This window comes from Andrographis paniculata, unplaced genomic scaffold (assembly GCF_009805555.1).
Source record: "Andrographis paniculata isolate CXL003 unplaced genomic scaffold, ASM980555v1 Contig95END, whole genome shotgun sequence".
NCBI classification, from domain to species: Eukaryota; Viridiplantae; Streptophyta; class Magnoliopsida; order Lamiales; family Acanthaceae; genus Andrographis; species Andrographis paniculata.
Window position 1 is genome coordinate 3,020,848 of NW_026137634.1, and position 7,109 is coordinate 3,027,956.

Here is a 7,109-nt window from a genome sequence, read left to right on the forward strand (position 1 = left end):
TCCCTTTTCTATTGGCGGCGGCTCTGAGCAGGGAGGAGTGCATTCTGAACACAATTGCAGACCCCCCATCTCTCAATGGCTCGTTTGATACAATATCGACGGGCACCCAGCAGTGGCCATTGCTGCCGGCCTTCTCTCGGCCGGTTACCCACAATATCTCTCGTCAACGTGACAACTTTTCCAATCACCCCTCCACAATTTCTCAATGACGAACATCTCTATGTTAATCTAAAATTTTTGGGGCATTGGCAACCCCCGCGCTCAGTGGAAGGTGCATTGGCTCTGCAAACATCACCATATTCGCCTCCTTGTCCTTTTGGAACCTATGGTTGTGGCAGATCCTATCTATTTTTGCCGCCAACTTGGATTCTCTCATATGCTAACCAACACGACCAACTCCATCTGAATCCTTTATGCGACCTCCTTTCGCGTGGAGCTTCTTTAGGAGATTGATCAGTGTCTTCGTGTGCAGATATCATCTCCGCAGCTCCGCCGCCCTTTCTTGTTCTCAGGTATTTATGCTCAATGCTCTATGTACAACATTGGGATCTATGGTCTTTTTTGCAGGATGTAGTAGCCTCTAGAGTGAGCTCTCTTTGGCTGATTGATGGTGACTTTAATGCCATCCTGGACATCTCGGAGTGTTGGGGCCTTGGCTGGCCCTAGCTGCGCTCAATCCTGGATTTCTCAACTGCAATCCTCGATACAAATCTCATCGATGCCGGTTTCGAGGGCCCTACAAACACATCGAAAAATTGGCAGGTTTCGGAATGCCTCAATCGGATGCTATATAATGCCATATGGAAGGATTTTTCCGGGTTGACCCGTGTCCGGCATCTGCTGTGCATGCACTCTGATCATGCTCCATTGCTAGTTCATATTTCGCATGAACGACATCAATTTACCTCTATTTTCAGGTTTCAGAACATGTGGACCAGCCACCATACTTTCCAGGACCACGTTCGATAGAGCTAGAAGACCCCAACCGGTACCATTGGCTTCCTCAACCTATGGATGAAGCTGTGGCGCCTTAACTAGGCTCTCAAGTGGTGGAATAAACATGTCTTTGGTAATTTTTTCCAACTAGCGGACTTTGATCAGGACCCGTCCGAGGCTAACTTTCTTCGTCGGCAGTGTAGTGCGGCTGCTCTGACGCATGCAATCACCATGGAAGAGGCATTCTGGAAGAAGAAGTCTGCTTGTAGATGGGTGGTTGATGGGGAACGAAACTCCAAGATGTTCCAAACCATGGTGAAAGAATAGTGCCTTCAGGCGACAATCTTCTCAATGCGGGATGGTGTCCGCAATCTTACGGAGCACTCGGACATCAAGCAGTCGGATGTTTCTTAATTTTCTATAATTTTTGGGCAATCTAACGATGCGGACACCTCCGATATGGATGAGTTGGCTGACCCGCCGCTACAGGTTCTGCCGGCTGAGTGTGCCGGGCTCTTGGCGCTGCCGATGATTGCAGAGGTCCGTGTGGTTGTTTTCTCATTTGCTCAGGATAGTGTTGTTGGCCCCGATGGGTTCTCTGTAGCGTTCTATAGCAGTGTTGGCATATCATTCATGAAGATGTGCTCGCTGCAGTCCTGGATTTTTTCTCGGGCACCCCTATCCCTAAATTCTATACAGCGACAACTATTGTGTTCATTTCCAAGAAGGACGGGCCGATTGTGTGGGCTGATTATCGCCCGATCAGTCTCTGCAATATGAGCAGTAAGATCTTCACGAAGTTGCTCACTATCCGTCTTGGGCCACTACTGCCGCAGCTGCTGTCCTCGCACTAGAATGGTTTAGGGTTTAGTGTTTAGGGTTTTTTTTTAAAAAAAACTATATAGCAATGGCTGCACCCAGAGTGGGCTGCCTACGTACCCAAACGGGATCAAGCCATACGTAGTTCTAGAGATACAAACTATATAGTTGTAGTGAAGCAAATAGACAAGACAAGCTAGTAGTCTAAGTATCAAGGCCTAAAGCAATATGCCTAAGGCATCAAGTCTAGTACTAAACTATCAAGGCCAACGGCACCATGCCTATTGCATCAATACCAACCAAGCAACACTAAGCCTATCAGGTCTAAATAATCAACACAAACTGTCACAAAAAATTAGTAAGGGGTGAAGCCTATTACCTGAAATGGAAAGTCGGGAAACCATCTACATCTGCTCGAAGGAGACCCTTAATCGACAAAGGGATATCTGTCGGAAGAAGTGTCCGGGTTTAGCATTTAGAGTTCAGGGTTTTTAGGGTTTAGGGTTTAGGGTTTTTTTTTTTATTTTTTTTAGGGTTTGGGGTTTGGGGTTTGGGGTTTGGGGTTTGGGGTTTAGGGTTTAGGGTTTAGGGTTTAGGGTTTAGGGTTTAGGGTTTAGGGTTTAGGGTTTAGGGTTTAGGGTTTAGGGTTTAGGGTTTCGGGTTTCGGGTTTCGGGTTTAGGGTTTAGGGTTTAGGGTTTCGGGTTTCGGGTTTCGGGTTTAGGGTTTCGGGTTTCGGGTTTCGGGTTTCGGGTTTAGGGTTTAGGGTTTAGGGTTTAGGGTTTAGGGTTTAGGGTTTAGGGTTTAGGGTTTAGGGTTTCGGGTTTCGGGTTTCGGGTTTCGGGTTTAGGGTTTAGGGTTTAGGGTTTAGGGTTTAGGGGTTAGGGGTTAGGGGTTAGGGTTTAGGGTTAGGGTTTAGGGTTAGGGTTTAGGGGTTAGGGGTTAGGGTTAGGGTTAGGGTTTAGGGTTTAGGGTTTAGGGTTTAGGGTTTAGGGTTTAGGGTTTAGGGTTTAGGGTTTAGGGTTTAGGGTTTAGGGTTTTTTTTTTTTTTTTTTTTTTTTTTTTTTTTGGCTGGGCTCAAAGAGCTGCCTACGTACCCCAACGGGATCAAGCCATACGTAGTTCTGCAAAGTTCGGTACAAGTGCTGTAAATGTAAATAAAGATTGTAAGCAACTAAAAGCTAACGGAAGCGAAAGCACGGGAGGCCCGCCGCGTCAGCATGGATGAGGCCACGGGTCCTCGCTGGGATGTCCGCCGGCTCAAGGATCCGCATATGAGGAAGGGCAACAGAGGTGTTCGCCAAGTTGTCCGCCGCTTTATTGCCCTCGCGGAAAATATGAGAGATCCTCCACTCGATGCTGCGAAGCTGTAGGCGCAGGTGGTGGAGACAAGGCTGGAGAGTCCAGTGTCCCGTCGAGGAGGAGATGAGAGAGATACTGCTGGCCGAGTCCGTCTCGATCCAGAGAGGGAGGAGGCCGCGGGCAACCGCCAGGTCCACTCCAGATCGAATCGCCTGCAGTTCGGCCAAAGTGTTCGTCGTATTCAAAAGGGGAACTTGGAATGCCACAATTGGGGCGCCGGTGGCATCCCGAATGACGCCCGCGGCTCCAGCGGCGCCTGGATTCCCGAGCGATGCCCCATCAGTGTTGAGTTTGAACCAGCCTGGAGACGGGGCTTCCCAGCGTACCATGACCGGCGGCCGAAGAACCGGAGGTGGGAGGCGAAGACCGAGACTAGAGGCTAGGTGCACCTCCCCAGGCCAGTGCTGACGCTGAAGGAGGCCAGCACGGCCTAAGACCTGCAAATGACAGTGAATACGCCAAATAATCCGGTCAGATGAAATCTGGATACCTCGGTGTTTGGCGTCATTCCGTGCCGTCCAAAGAAACCAGAAGGCCAGGAGCGGTATATAAGTACGGATACTCCGCGCATGTGGGGAGGACAGACGCCAAGCGGAAACCATCAGGTGGGGCGCATGTGTCCGCGGGATTTGGATATGAAATAGATCAGCAAGATGGCGCCACACGCGCTGGGCAACCGCCGACGAGAAGAATAAGTGCTCGATCGTCTCAGACTCCCGACAGCACTGGCAGCAAGAGACAATAGGGAGGCCCATCTTCCGTAAGGCCTCATCGACGGGTATCCGACGGCGAAATAAACGCCATAGGAATACCGACATTGTAGGAGTAAGAAGCGGCGACCACAAGCTGCAAGAGAGCCAGCTCCGTGCTCCAGCTGTTCGGCTCATCTCCCATGCTGAGGTTGTAGAGAAAGTACCTGTGGTCGAGGCCTTCCAGATCGGCTGATCCGCAGTCTGGAGATCAGGAGGAATCGCCGAGACCTGCTGAACAAGGGTTTCAGGGAGGTAAGCTCGGAGGCGCGGCATGTCCCACGTCCCGTTAACCCACATCTCTTTCACCCGTATCGGCGGAGGGCGGTCCTGGCGGTCAGCGCATAGCGGACGATCTCCACACCAAATATCATACCAGAAGAAGCAGTCCCCGCGCCCCAAATTCCAAGTGATCTGAGTCTGTGCCTCATCTCGAACCTGGCAGAGACGCTTCCAAACCGGGCTGTCGTAGCTCCTGCAGGGTGCAAGTCCTGGGAAGGAATTCCGAAAATATTTCTGTTGAAGCGCGCGAGCCCAAAGGGAGGAGCCATCTCTGAGTCGCCACCACAGTTTAAACGAGAAGGCCCGAACCGTATCGGCCAGGCGACGAATGCCAAGCCCACCCTCCTCCTGTGGCCGTGCAATATCCGCCCAGGAGATCCAATGGCGGCGGCGGTGCCCGTGATAAGAACCCCAGAAAAAACGAGCAAAAAGTTGCTCCACAGAGTGAAGTACCGCCTGGGGGGGGCAAAGTACCTGCAGCAGATATAGGGGGAGCGAGAACAAAGTGCTCCTGATTAACTGTAATCGACCCCCGTGAGATAGAACCGAGCGATCCCAGCGCTGCAGATAACGACGGAGTTTTCCAAGGAGTTCCTCATAAAGAATATTGCGCCGATTGCCCACATAGAGGGGCGCGCCAAGATATGTAAGAGGGAGTTCAGCTGCGCCAAAACCAGTCACCGATTGGAGCTGTCGTTGAACAGTCTCCGGGCACTGGCGGCTGAAAACAAGCTGGCTTTTCTGACAGTTCACCTTCTGGCCAGTAATCCGTGCGTAAGTCGTCAGAAAGTCGGTCAGAAGGCTGATGCGATTGCCACAGGTATTAGCGAATATGAGGACATCATCCGCATAAGCAAGGTGCGTCAGCCGGAACCGACCACGACACCGATAGTACAGATCCGGAAAACGGCTGTAGAGGCGCTCCAAGCCGCGTGATAAGAGATCTGCAGCCAAGACAAAAAGGGTCGGGGACAAGGGGTCTCCCTGCCTAAGGCCTCGCGAGGAGGGGAAGAAGCCACCCAGGTCCCCATTCACAAGGATCGAGTACCACGCATGCTCAACACAGTTCATAATCAAAGTGATGAAGTGAGCCGGGAAACCGAACCTGGAAAGGGCGTGCCGTAAGAACCGCCATGACACCCGATCGTACGCCTTGTTAAGGTCCAATTTCAGCAATAAATTGTGCGAGCCTCCTCTCAGATTAAGATCATGGACCATCTCCGACGCTAACAGGATATTGTCCGCAATCGCGCGGCCTTTGACAAAGCCGCTCTGATGCGGCGATAGAAGCCGCGGCAGTAGAGGGCTAAGGCGCGTGGTGAGTAGCTTTGTGAAGATCTTACTGCTGACATTACAGAGGCTGATAGGTCGATAATCAGCCCATGCAAGTGGCCCCTCCTTCTTGGGGATAAGTACAAGAGTCGTCGCTGTATAAAACTTCAGGAGGGGGGCTCCCGAAAAGAAATCCAGTACAGCATCAAACACATCCTCCCGGATGATCTCCCAACATTTCTGGTAGAAGGCGGCAGAGAAGCCATCGGGACCAGCCGCACTATCTTGATCAATCGAGAAGACCACAGCACGAGTCTCCGCAAGTGTAGGCGGTTCAAGCAACCGAGTGCACTCGGCCGGCGGAACCTGGGGCGGTGGGTCTGCCAAGGCATCCATTTCCGACGTGTCGGCATCATCAGGCTGTCCCAACATCCCAGAGAAATAGGAAATGGCTGACTGCTTAATATCTGAGTGATCAGTGAGGGTACGAGCACCGTCAGCCATCGAGAAGATTGTCGCCCGCCGGCGTCGTTCCTTCACCATGGAATGGAACATACGGGAGTTCCGTTCTCCCTCGACCGCCCACCGACAGGCTGCTTTCTGTTTCCAGTAAGCCTCTTCCAGTGCAATCGCGTGCGTCAAAGCCGCAGCGCTACGCTGACGGCGGAGGAGGTTGGCGTCAGAGGGATCCCGATCGAACTCCGCTTCACACTCCTCTGCGTCTTTTTCTGCTGCTGCCAATACCCGAAAAACATTCCCAAATACCTGTTTGTTCCACCACTTCAGAGCCTGTTTGAGTCGTCCAAGTTTCAGTCGCAGGTTGAGGAGACCGGTGGTGCCCGTCGGGACAACCCAACTCTGGCGGACGTGGTCCTGAAAAGTGTGGTGTCTGGTCCACATGTTCTGAAACCGGAATGCAGAGGCAAGGCGGTGTCTTTCATGCGAGAATCGGACCAAGAGCGGGGCGTGGTCCGAGTGCATCCGCGGGAGGTGTCTGACACGAGTCGTCTCAGCGAAATCCTCCCAGGCAGTGTTGTAGAGAATGCGGTCCAGGCGCTCCCAAACTCGTCGATTTGTCCATGTATGGGGGGAGCCTTCAAAACCGGCATCGATAAGATTCGCATCAAGGATAGCCGCTGAGAAATCCTGAATAGAGCGCAACTTAGGGCGACCTGGGCCCTTCCGTTCAGATATGTCGGCGATGGCATTAAAGTCGCCACCGATAAGCCAAGGAGACCCCAATGACGAGGCCGCTGTGTCCTGTAGGAAAGACCAGAGGGCACGGCGCTGGGTGACAGAACATCGCGCATAGATCCCAGATAGGAAAAAGGGCCGGCGGTGCTGCGGAGACGAAACCTGCACATGAAGACACTGATCGATCTCCGAAATAGGCTCCAGTTTATAGGAGTCATCAGCAAGAATCCAGATAGAATTGACCGCGTTAGTAAGCATCTGGGAGAAGCCAAAACGCCGGCAAAAGAAAGCAACATCCGCAAAAACCATAGGCTCCAGAAGAATAAGAATGCGGATACGGTGCTGCTTGCAGAGCCAATGTACCTCTCGTTGAGCTCGGGGGTTGCCAATTCCGCGCACATTCCAAACCAAGAGGGAGGTGTCTGTCATCGGGAACTGGCAGAAGGGCGACGAGAGGCACTTACTTGCTGACGGGAGATGCTGCGGGTGATCGGTCT